The following is a 13186-nucleotide window of genomic DNA, read 5'->3' as shown; positions in this document are numbered from 1 at the left end:
TAATTCCCATTTTTCGCTCGTCATCGATCAGTGAAAAATGTAGACGATCGACGCGACATCTCCGAGGGTGACATTCCTAAATATATCCGAAAAGTAAATCGTTATTCTTTGCATAAAATTGGAACTGTTTAAATTCGCATGGCACCAGCATGGGGCAGAGACGAAAGATAATACGTCACACATCCCTGCAGCGTTGCATTGTTGTTTTTGCTATGGATCTTTTTTTCTTCTCCATCGCCTGCCATTCGTTCGTTTCGTCGAGGGGCTTTTAAATCTTGTGATGGCGGTCGGTTCTAGTTAAGGCAAACGCCTTAGATGCCTCATCAACGCTATAAGTGACTGCCGGTGTATTTCGCCACCTCATGACATCATCGTGACGTCACAGATTGCCAAACCTTGTCAGGCCATCGTGAAGTCCTAATGACGTCACTGTGACATCGCACGATGTGACGTGAAATGATGACGTCATCACACCACATCGTCGAATAGGTGGGCCGATCCCGGGGGCGCGTGAGGTGCAGAAAGCTTGCAATGTCCCTGATTCAGGAGGCAGTGCAGAACAACACGATGTGCCGAAATATTTCGAGGCCGGGGGGATCAATGCAAGCGACTGGGAAGAAAAAAAAGATAGCTTTCGCCTTCTAGCCAGCTTAGGCGAATGCACGCGGGCTTTTTCAATGACAGTGTAGGGATGGATGCTAAAAGTTTGCCGGCCGAATCTATTCTAGCTGAATTAAGGTTCTCTGCCTCTAAAACAGCGTTATAAATTCGCAGCCCAGCTTCCCGCGCCTTCCCGGAGATTAACCTTAGTTTTCCTGCTTTTTCTTTTTTTGCTTTGTACCTACCTTTCTGCCGCCATTCATCCGGTCCTGTTGTACTTATTTCTACCACCAATCTGCTTACCTTTCGAATGTTGTCTCTAAAAGCCACGTTTTCATGTAGAGTAATGCCGAAACATACATCTGGTGAATATCTTCACATTCATTTAGAACATGCTACGTCGTTGCCTTAGCTTCCACACAGCATGTACATTTTTCTTCTTTACTGAATCTCGCTCTATGACTATACCCTTTAAGACAACTCGACCTCGCTTCAAACAGCAAATTGCTTCCCCCTGAGTTATCATTAAATTTATTTTTGCTTATTTAGTTTTTGCCCTTTCGGTATTTACTCAGAGCCGGTTTTCTTTCCATCGCTGCTATCCAATAAATATTTTCCGCTTGTCTGACTTTTCGCGTAACGCTCTTTGTTGCCATATCGCTTACACTGCCAGCCGTCTAGTTGCTGAGTCTCCTAGTTGTTCTTTTCAACTGTGAGTCAACGCTCTTCCCATACAAATACCGGAGCACTATCTCTTCCCGTCTTTCACATTCCGCAGTCTCTCTTCGAAACTAGTTTTTAAACCGCCCAAGTCGTTACCTACTTCAGCACCACCACACGTCTGCATGTAGTGCAAAGTCTGTACCTCATTATTATTAAACTGCGTCGTTTAGGCGTAGGGTAAAATGTAGGTTAATGAAACAATTGTGCAGGGTAAAGGCGGGTATTTTGACTGTTACGTAGGGTATTTTCCGAAAAAGTTACACCATCTCCTACTAAAGGAAACCATGTGGGGATGCGAAGCTGCGCTGGGTGTTCACTTGTGTTTCCATTGCTGTTTCATTTGTATGTATCCGTGTGTGTTTCATTTGTGTGTGGAATTGTGTATATGCTGTGTGCCGCTTATGCTACCCCCCTCCCCAACTCAATATTTCCGTTGCGCTTGGGCTTCACGTTGTCTCGCAGCTTTGATATTCGCTTGCCGGCGTTGCCGTTTACGTTCAGCTTCGCGAGCGTCTATAGCGCCGTTGCGACCGAGTGTGTAGCGGGAGCGAGCGCGCGCCGCGTTATATACGAGCGCGCAGCTTTGGTGGAGAGAGAGAAACGGGAGAGGAGAAACCAAGCGGAGGAAGCGCTCACGCCACCTGCTCCACCCCACCTCCTCGTGCTCACGCGAGGAGAGGGGGGAGAGTTGGCACATGCGCAGTAGGGAGCGGACGCGTGAGGAAAGGACGGACACAGCCTGAGCAAAAGCTGCTTCGCATCTAAATTTGGTTGGCAACACTTCTCCGAAGTGTCTCTCCAAGGTGTCGACAAAGAAAGCTTAGCGTGATCGCTAATACGATTGTACTAATTTTAGCAGGTATGGCACGACGAGCAAGATGACCGTTCTTTCTTTTACGATTCTACCATTGTCGTCTCATCTGTGTTCCTCTGCTTGAGGCTAAATTGATTGAAGGGACAGGCTTCTGAATATCCTGTAAAGTGTGACTTCCAACGTAGCGCGCACGGCTCTGAACAATATTTGAAGCACTGGGATCTCCCACGTCTTTGCATGTACATACAACAGCAAACGTTTGAGGGGTACGCAATCATCGAGAAAGCTAGATTCTCGTTCCGACTGGGAGCATAATCTCGAACTATATATTTCAGCCCGTAGTTGCCATTGCAAACGATGCAGCAACCAGCTGTATTAGAAGCGCAACCCTTAAAGAATTAATTCTGGAGCTACTTGGTCGTGCACAGCTGGCTGAGACATTCTAACGCAAAGCGCATCCAAGAAAAGTATCGAAAACTTTCGCTTTCACTTGAAGTACATCCTCACGTAATTGCGTCCCTGCTGCAGGAAAAAGCCCGCAAAGTCGTTTGGTACCATCGCTAAAAGCGATATCTGCGAAAAGGCGGATATTGCTGAGGAGTTTGACAGAGAAGCGACTTCTTTAAATTAATTTTGGTTGTGCGAAGTAACTGGACTGCCTATCTTTCTATTTTCGCGACAACGAAACTCTCGCGAGAACGAACAAAGGTGATCTCGTTATTAAGGGGTTCGACTATAGTTAGCGTGAAGTGTCACATGATATTTAGAGCTGTTTACTATATGAGGTTATGAGGTTTACTATATAAGGATGGGTTGGGGCTCATTCGGCAAGCATTATCAAATCATGAATGGTAATCTACCACTATCCCTCAAGAGGAAGGTATATAACAGCTGCATCTTACCGGTACTTACCTACGGAGCAGAAACCTGGAGACTTACAAAGAGGGTTCAACTTAAATTGAGGACGACGCAGCGAGCGATGGAAAGGAAAATGATAGGTGTAACCTTAAGAGACAGGAAGAGAGCAGAGTGGGTCAGGGAACAAACGGGGGTTAATGACATCATAGTTGAAATCAAGAAGAAGAAATGGATATGGGCCGGGCACGTAGCACGTCGGCAGGATAACCGGTGGTCATTAAGGGTAACTGACTGGATTCCAAGAGATGGCAAACGCGTGAGGGGGAGACAGAAAATCAGGTGGGTAGATGAGATTAAGAAGTTTGCAGGTATTACGTGGCAGCAGAAAGCACAGGACCGGGTTGATTGGCGGAACATGGGAGAGGCCTTTGCCCTGCAGTGGGCGTAGACAGGCTGATGATGATGATGATGATGACTATATGAGGTTAGAAGACATAAGCCATTCATGATTTTTCATTATTCTTTCCAATTAAAATTTTCGGCGGCCATAAAGACTGTTGAAAAACTGAAAAAAATTTGAGAGGATCCCGGAGTGTTTGAGGGGGTCGCTTACCGTAAGATTCATGTTCATTTCATGCAGTAATTCGCTCCTTCAGCAGTGCGCTTGTGAATTTCAAACCTGTACTTGCGTTGGCTATGTTCAGTAGGATAACCTATCGCTCTCCCATGAACTAAAGTGCGTATACTCCGTTTCACACATCAGGTGCAACGCAGGGGAGGCTAGGGAGACTTCTTGCAGTAGGTGCGTTCACGCTTAGAAATAGTTCGACGTTTTAGAGCGGCGCTCTTAGGCTCCCCTTCCTGCATTGAGCGGCGTCGCTGTCGTCGGCGTAGCCGATAGAGTGTACAAGAACGAAAGAGAGCGAACGCGAGCGCAGGGAGCCGCATTGTTAGCGTCTGCAATGCCTTGTGTCTGCTCGTGCTTCCTGTGACAGCGCAACGCATGCCTCCAGCGCATGGTCCCGAGAATGTGGGTTGACCTCCGAGGCTTGGGGAAGAAGACATGCGTTGGTCGAAAGGACACTTTTTATGTGGAATGCTCAAGCAGACTTTTCGATTTTGCATCTAATCTTCTGGGCACAAGTTCGCCCTTAGTAAACAAGTTTTAGAGCGCAGCTCTTAGGTGCCTGTTCCTGCGTTGAGCGGCGTCGGCGTCATTGTAACCGGGAGAGCGAATGAGGACGAAAGAGAGCGAACGCGGAGCGCAGCGGACGACGAAAGACGGCGATAGCATGAGGGTGCGAGGAGAAGGGAACGGCAGTGGCGAGACGATAGGTTGCGTGGCGCCACAGTAGTGCGCGTCGTCGTGTAATCGCCGATGACGTCATCACTAAAGTATGCGGCGAGGGCGTCCATCGATGTCATATATGGAAATAAAGCGCTGCATGAGCAGAGACCTGTCTGTGGCGGTTGTCGTGGAACGCGCCCACGCGTTGCCTTCAGTGAGGTAGTAGCGCCTCAACTTAATGCAGAATAAAAACACCTAATCAGCTCTGCTGAAAATTCGCATTAGGCAGTATCGTAATCGTCGATGAATTTTTTAGGTTCGTAATAAGTGAAGATGTTTAGTACCTTGCAAATAAACAACGTTATGCGGCTGTTATTGTACGGATTGGTCACTTAGCGTCCTCTTGTTGTAGGTTTTCGGTATTTCATTGACACGCATCAGCCCTTACAAAATTCTTCGTGAGGGCTGATGCAAAACAATCACAAAGCACATCATGTTTGTGCATTTCGATGAGTGGTGATACTACTCCGACGCCACTGCGGGAGTGCAGCGCCAACTTTCGTTCAGAGGCAACTACGCTAACTGCGCCCGAAATAAATGCTGGCGCCATGCGGCGAAGACGACTTTGCAGGGGGCGCGAGCAACCCAACATGATAAACGAGCTGCCCGGACAGACTTTCAGTGACGCCGCCGCCAGAACACGCAAGTTCACGCTCTGGAAGCAGTAGTTAAGCGCCGCCGCCGTGAGGACCGGGTTGTTTGCGTCACCGAACCAGCATCTCATAAGTCACGTAAGAGAAACGGAATAATAGGACACTTAGCAAGGGTGGATCTTTGGCCTTGTTGGTGCGACATATGCATAACGTTAAGCGCAATACTGAATCGACGAGGACGGGACAGGGAGTGACACACACACAAGCGCTAACTTTCAACAATGCTTTATTGTGAGCCGGATCACTGCATATATGAGCTGGATCACTGCATGTATTTATGCAGTGATCCGGCTCACAATAAAGCATTGTTGAAAGTTAGCGCTTGTGTGTGTGTCACTCCCTGTCCCGTCCTCGTCGATTCAGTATTGCGCTTAACGTTATGCATATGAATAGGACACGTTTACTAGCGAAAAAGAACTGGACGAGAAGGAATACAGGGCAACGCTAGAAGAAGGAATACAGGACTAGCGTTGTGCTGTATTCCTTCTTCTCGTCCACGTCTTTTTCTATAGTAAACATGTCCTATTATTCACGTTACCAACTAGCCCAATTTTGCGCCCTAAAGAGAAACGGAAACTCGATGCGCACCCCCCGTGATGCTTTCGCATCCCACCATGGTTGCCCGTAGGGGAAAGAAGATGTGTAATTTTTTCGAAGCTGTTACTCTAAGGTGTGAACAATTTCATGGCGCGATGCAATAGCTCTCCAACAGCAACGTTAAAATTGGCACTCTCACGAAACTTGGAAAGACTTCAGTCAATGGCCCAGAAGAAAATAGGGCTTCCGCCCTAAGAAAAGGACTATAAAGGTTTATAGTGCTCGACATGACTACGCCTAAACTATAGCAATGTTTGTTTTGTTTTGTTTTTTACCGTATTATTGCGCTTCCCATTGACGCGGTTACAAGCGGCCGCTCGTGGGAGCCCAACGCTAAGACGTCCGGCTTTGTAATAAGTGCATTCGCCTTTCAAATCAAAAGTATTTCCTCCACCCACGGAATCATTCGCGCGATCTTTTGTGCGCCTTAGGAATAGGAACAAAATTCAGTTAAGCATTATAACACACTGTGAAGACAGAGAACGAGACAAAAACAGGGCGAGCACCATCTGATAGGTTGCGCCATTCGCGAGATCAGAACGAAGAATGCGATCAATGAGCGGGGATCCTCTGCGAAATAAACATCCATACATTTACTGCTTCGTTCCATCTCATAGCTACAGAAACCTACTGTGCGAGCAGTTTGGCGGGCTATATGCTGGTATTTTTGTCTCGGTCGCATAGAGCTACGTTCTCCGTCTCGATCACCACCGATGCAAAAGGCGCGGCACATGAACGGTCACTGATCACGGGTGCCTTATGCCCGCTTCGCCAAGCAAAGTTGATCTGGTATATTTAGCCAGATTTCGAAACCTCTCACATTCTTCGTGTTTGTTTCATATTGGTTCGGCTATTTGCACTTAGTCTATCTTTGAAAGCGTGTCAGTGAAAATGACATAGCGTTGAAGGCAGAATCGCCTTCAACGGTGTGCCGTTTATCTCCATCGCTGTTTTCATTGGAATCCATCCAGTATAGATCCAGAAGGACTGAGTTGAGTGACGTCTTCAGGCAAGTGCTTCGGAAGGGAGGAACCAAGCCACACATCCTCCTGAGTCTAACGAAATTCCTCTGCCACCAGAAGCGCGGCGACATAAGCTTGCCCTCCTCTACAGAAATGATGCTACATTAATTGGAGCAAAAACCTTAAATGCACGCCGGGCTTGAAAAATACCGCGTGCGGTACAAAAGCTCACGTGATATTAATAAATAAATTCGGAGCGCTGGCCGTACCAGGAAAATGTGGGCAAGCGATGCTTCACATGGGCGTGCCTGACCTACTACTTTCTTTCTTTCTTTCTTTCTTTCTTCTTTCTTTCTTTCTTTCTTTCTTTCTTTCTTTCTTCTTTCTTTCGTGCTTCCTTCTCTTCTTTCTTTCTTTCTTTCTTCTTCTGTCTGTCAGTCTCTTTCTTTCTTATGTCTGTCTGTCTTCCTTTCTACGTTTTCTTTCTTCTCTTTCTTTCTTTCTTTCTTTTCTTCTTTATTCTTCTTTCTTCTTTCTTTCTTTTTTATCTTCATTCTCCTTTCTTTCCTTCTTCTTTCTTCCTTCTTTCGTTCTTTCTTTCTTTCTTTCTTTCTGTCTCTCTGTCTGTTTGCCTGTCGGTCTGTCTGTCTGTCTGTCTCCTTCTATGTTCTGTCTGTGTCTGCCTTCTTTCTTTCGTGTCCTTCCTTCTTCTTTCTTTTCTGTCGACTGTCTGTCTGTCGGTCTGTCTGTCTTCTTCCTTTCTATGTTTCTGTCGTCTGCTTTCTTCTTTTTTTTTCTTTCTGTCTTTCTCTTCTTTCTGTCTGTCTTTCTTTCCTTCGTTTTTCTATCTCTCTTTCTTTCTTTCTTTTTCTTCTTTCTTCCTTCTTTCTTTTCTGTCTGTCTTTCTTTCCTTCGTTCTTTCTATCTCTCTTTCTTTCTTTCTTCCTTTCTTTCTTTCTTCCTTTCTTTCTTTCTGTCTTTCTTTCCTTCTTTCTTTCTTTCTTTCTTTCTCTCTGTCTGCCTGCCTTCGTTTCTATGTTTCTGTGTGTCTGTCTGTTTGTCTGTCTTCCTTTCTATATTTCTGTCTGTCGGTATGTCTGTCTGCCTTCCTTTCTATGTTTCTGTCTGTCTGTCTGTGTGTCTTTCTTTCTTTCTTTCTGTCTGTCTGCCTGCCTTCCTTTCTATGTTTCTGTCTTTCTTTCTTTCTTTCTTTCCTTCTTTCTTCCTTTCTTTCTTTGTTTCTTTCTGTCTTTCTTTCCTTGTTTTTTTCTTTCCTTCGTTCTTTCTTTCTGTCTGTCTGCCTGCCTTCCTTTCTATGTTTCTGTCTGTCTGTCTGTCTATCTGTTTGTCTTTCTTTCTTTCTGCCTGCCTGTCTTTCTCTCTTCCTTTCTTTCTTTCTTTCTTTCTTTCTTTCTTTCTTTCTTTCTTTCTTTCTTTCTTCTCCTTCTTTCTTTGTTTCTTTCTGTCTTTCTTTCCTTCTTTCTTTCTTTCTTTCTTTCTCTCTGTCTGCCTGCCTTCGTTTCTATGTTTCTGTCTCTGTCTGTTTGTCTGTCTGTCTTTCTCTCTTTCTTTCTTTCCTTCCTTTTTTCTTTCTTTCTTTCTTTCTTTCTTCTTTTCTTTCTTTCTTTCTTTCTTTCTGCCTGTCTGTCTGTCTGTCTTCCTTTCTACGTTTCTGTCTGTCTCTCTGTCTGTCTGTCGGTCTGTCTGTCTGTCTGTCTTTCTTTCTTTCGTGCTTCCTTCCTTCCTTTCTTTCTTTCTGTCTGACTGTCTGTCTGTCGGTCTGTCTGTCTGCATTCCTTTCTATGTTTCTGTCTGTCTGTCTGTGTGTCTTTCTTTCTTTCTGTCTGTCTTTCCTTCCTTCTTTCTTTCTTTCTTTCCTTCTTTCTTTCTTTCCTTCGTTCTTTCTTTCTTTATTTTCTTTCTTTCTGTCTGTCTGTCTGTCTGTCTGTCTGTCTGTCTGTCGGTCTGTCTGCCTGTCTATCTGTCTGTCTGTCTGTCTGTCTGTCTTTCTTTCTTCCTTTCTTTCTTCGTTTCTTTCTGTCTTTCTTTCTTTGCTTGTTTCTTTCTTTCCTTCGTTCTTTCTTTCTGTCTGTCTGCCTGCCTTCCTTTCTATGTTTCTGTCTGTCTGTCTGTCTGTCTATCTGTTTGTCTTTCTTTCTTCCTTTCTTTCTTTCTGCCTGCCTGTCTGTCTGTCTTCCTTTCTTTCTTTCTTTGTTTCTTTCTTTCTGTCTGTCTGTCTTCCTTCCTTCCTTTCTATGTTTCTTTCTTTCTTTCCTTCTTTCTTTCTTTCTTTCTTTCTTTCTTTTGCAGGGCGCAATTCTCCCTCCGAACCTTTCCTTCCTCCATGCCGTGAAAAAAGACCTTTCACCACTATGTGCTTAGCGGGCAACACTTCTTTGCTACAGGCAACAACGACTGTCATGCGTGAAACAATGGAGTACAACAATGAGGGGCAACAATGAAATGTGGCAAAGGGAAACGACAAGCAACTCCGATAAAATATCAGATACCAGCATCAGAAACGGCTGGTTGCCGACAAGGCCCCGATCGAGAGAGCATCAGTTATGGAAAAACGGCGCATTCAAATACGTGTGCGACCGACGCACCGCATTTCTGTGCAGTCGCCGGTGCCGGCTTTTAGATGCGATGTATCTTATGGCGGAGTTCAATCCGGTGGTGGTGGTGGTGGTGGTGTGCGGCGTGACCACCCTTACTGCGCATGCGCATACCCTCTCCACTCACCCGCTCCCATCCCCCTCTCCCCTCCCCCTCTCCTTTCTTCCTCTGAAACGCGGGCTAGACATGCCGAAATTCTCTCCTGCGCAACGCCGCGATGAGCACCAGCGCATGCGCGTCCCCTACCCCTCTCTCTCCTCTCCTACGCTGCCCTCTCGCACGCCTGCCGACCGCGTTCCCCACTCGCCCTGTGAGAATTAACGGCCAGGCTAGAGGGAAGACAAGACGCGCGTAGCGTTCCCCTTCGCGTTCCACGACGCGAGGTCGGTAGCATGCCCAAAGAACGCCAACGCAAGTGCTCCGGCTTCGCATCGCCTCATGGTCTCCTTTAGCGGGAAATGGTATAATTTTTTTCTTGGACCATCCCACCGCCGCCTGCGAAGTCTGCAACTCATAGAAGCTTCGCTTAAAACTAAGACAGCAGCCATAGTTAAAAAACGCCAGGCCTGCGCAGAAAACGCAGCACAGTCACAGCGAAAGCTGGAAGAGCGGCCTTTCTAGAGCTCGTTGTAAACTCTCTTGGTGCTAATTATACAAGTACACTAACAAGGTACCCATTACGCTATAAATCATAATATTTGTGAAATTGGGAAGCACCTACCACGCCATTATTCGTCATTCTGCGGAGGTACGAACTACACATCTTTAAGGCATTGTGTGCACTTTGTTGACCTGACGACTGATGACGATGAAGAATTGTGGCTTAGCCCTTTGTAATGGGTTGGAAGCTTTAAACGACTCGACAATTACGTAATTCGCATTGCGTGATGGCCGGTCGCTATTTCGCTCTCCCACCATGCAATATAACATACGTTGACGTGAGAAAGAGAAAGAGAGGTGAAGAACTAGATTGAGACCCTGAGGAAATGGATCATGGGCTTATGAGTTTCCTTGGCAACCAATACAAGAGCACTTGCGAGGAACCCACTACGCTATAACTCATCATAATTTCTGTGAAGTAGGGAAGCAGCCACTATGCCATTTTTCGTCATTCAATGGAGAGCCGTGGTACCGGCTAAAGACATGTAAGGAATCATGCGCAATTTGTCGATGTTGTGCCTGATGACGATGAAGAATTATTGCAGAGCCTTTTGTAATCGTTTGCACGCATTCAACAACCTACTCGTTGCGCAATTCTCATTGTGTGAGGCCTGGTTACAGAAGTCACGTCGTGTGACACCTGTTTGTTATTTCACTCTTCTATCACGCTATATTGCATAGAGTAGTGTGGTTTCTTCCGGACATGAAGCCTCTATAGCATCTTTTTGCAAGGCAGTTTCAAGTACCGGCATGGCTCTGCGGTAGAACACTGGGCTCCCACGCATAGTTGCCAGGTTGGAGCCCCGTTCTATCCTGTAAATTTTTCCTTATTAAATGCGAAGCATTTCTTAGCGAACCCCTGGCACTTTGACCGTTTCTATCTACGTATCTATCTATCTATCTATCTATCTATCTATCTATCTATCTATCTATCTATCTATCTATCTATCTATCTATCTATCTAGCCGCCTACGTCTGAGTGCTGTCATGATCGCCTCCTTAACTTGGTGTAGACCAAAATTTGCATGGGAGGGTAAGAGGGTTTGACGAATATGATTGCCGGGTCATGACATGAATAACGTTAAAATCCTGTCGCGTACGTCGTCAAACCCTTTCCACTTGACACGTGTGGCACATACCCGTTTACTACGGGCCGCGGTGTACGGGTATGCGCCACAGGTGATTGACAGTTTATATCTGCCCAGGAACGGCGAGAACATACATTGGTAACACAAATGCTAGAGCGTTAAGGAAAGCCAACATCGGCAGCATTGACTCAACGAATGGAAAGAATAAAAATTAGGATCCCAACAGGAATCGAACCCAAGCATTCTGCGTCGCAATAACGTATTCAACCACAGAGCCACGCCAGGTCTATACACTGGTTTGGAAAAACAGCCTACGCAGGCGTAATAACGGTGCAACGTCCATTGTGGTTGTGGTGCTGGCTATCTAATTTTACAAGAAACCAATAAACAGTACATGAGACTCTTACGATGTGTACTCCTACGATACAGGCGCCATATCAGGTTAACGTCTGTCGTTCCAGTGTTGGCTCTGCTTTCATAGCAGTCTAATAAACATTACGTTTGTATTCCTATGATTCAACAAGCTCTATTGAAGCATTGCTCGACCCCGGAGGAATACATTAACGAAAGTTACATATGATATCCACATCACGGCACTGTAAAGTGCACTTCGTCCACCAGAACGAACGACGCAGTGTCCTCTTCATTTCTTACGAGGCTGGGCGATGGCCTCATGCTGACCGAGGATAATTCCAGATTGATTGACAGCCGCTATGTAGACTAGTCTACGTAGGCGACATACGCCCATGTAGTGTACGAATACGACAAACACCATTCACTGATGTTGGTCTACGTAGCACTATCCTGGCCTACCATCCTCGACGGCCTATACCTCACCAGCGCGAAGGGTGGCTTCAGCTTCCGACATGTCGCCGGCTCTGTCGACAGACAATTTGTCGACAAAATGACCGAGGCATCCACGAATTCCAACAGCTCTACTATACCACATACTTCACTACACATGGACCCCATGTCACCAGGGTCACGACCGGATCCTATAACATGTCATGACCAGCTGCTTGTGCTCACTGATTACGGTGATTATGCCCTTCTTCAAGAGCTGTGAAGAACTTCTTACACACATGCACACGGGTTCGTGAAACGTGCGTGCGTTCTCGGGATACGTATAAGCACTACATAACAGCTTACCGCTTCTGGTGTTGGTAATACCCACGTTGCCATTGGCAGCGTTACCCAACCGTAAACAACCGGTTATATAACACATATGCGGCTCTTCAACATATATGTGTGCGTATAAAATTTATACAAATCTATAGCGTAATTTCGTAACGTTGTCGCTCAGTAAAAAAAGTTACGCCACAGTCACCTACTCACCACATGCTTCGCATAACATCGACTCCCACGGTACGTGGGATCTGCCGAATTTTTTAGTTTTATGTTCTTATTTCGCGCGATAGTGGTTACGGACATCGGCGGCGGCGACGGACAACTACGACGCCAAAAACGGCCGTTCAAGTGATCTCATAACAGCTTTCGCTGTAAAAAATCCCGCCATCTCCCCGTAAAGGGAACCCTGAGTAGCATGCGAAGCAGCCATGAGTCGACTTAAATTTCTGTAAATGCTGTATTTTCTTCATCACTGTTCATGGGCCTTCTATTTGAGGTTACCCTTATGTTCTGACTCAGGGGAACGCTTCCCTTGATGTTGTTACTCGTCATATATGACTTTAAGCTCAGGGGAACGTTTTCCCTTTAGTATAACGGCCTTGTGGTCCGTATAGTATAAAGTTAATGGCTCTTGCTGCAAAGGTTGCACCTTGAAGTTTCAGAACGCGATGTCAACGCGCCCGTTTCGCGTCGGCTCCACGAACCCGCCGCTCCGGATCGGCTGGGGCACTGGCTACGTCGACGCGACGCCGGGGAGACAGGCCTCATTCGTAAGCTGCTTCGCATCTGAGGGTACCTTGCATGAATGACGATGATTTATGGCGAAGTGGGTACCTTGCATGATTTATGGCGTAATGGGTACCTTAGCACGCGCCGCAGTGGAGCCAGCACTCTATCGCACGTCCATATGTAAGGCAAACATTCCTTTCTGCACACCATGCGCGAGCTCTCCTCTCGTGCCAGCACTTTGTTCTTTTCATCCATACATCTAGTGGCACGCGGGACACAGGTCACGCTGGGGGCACAGGCCTCGTTCATACGCTGATTCGCATCCAAAACAGTGCGAAGTAGACACTGACAATAATGACAAGACACTGACATGAATGCGCTGATGTCTCTTATCCGCGAATACTTCGCGA

Source organism: Rhipicephalus sanguineus, chromosome 9 (genome assembly GCF_013339695.2).
Source record: "Rhipicephalus sanguineus isolate Rsan-2018 chromosome 9, BIME_Rsan_1.4, whole genome shotgun sequence".
NCBI lineage: Eukaryota > Metazoa > Arthropoda > Arachnida > Ixodida > Ixodidae > Rhipicephalus > Rhipicephalus sanguineus.
The sequence above is the reverse complement of the archived record's forward strand: the minus strand, read 5'-3'. Positions refer to the sequence as shown.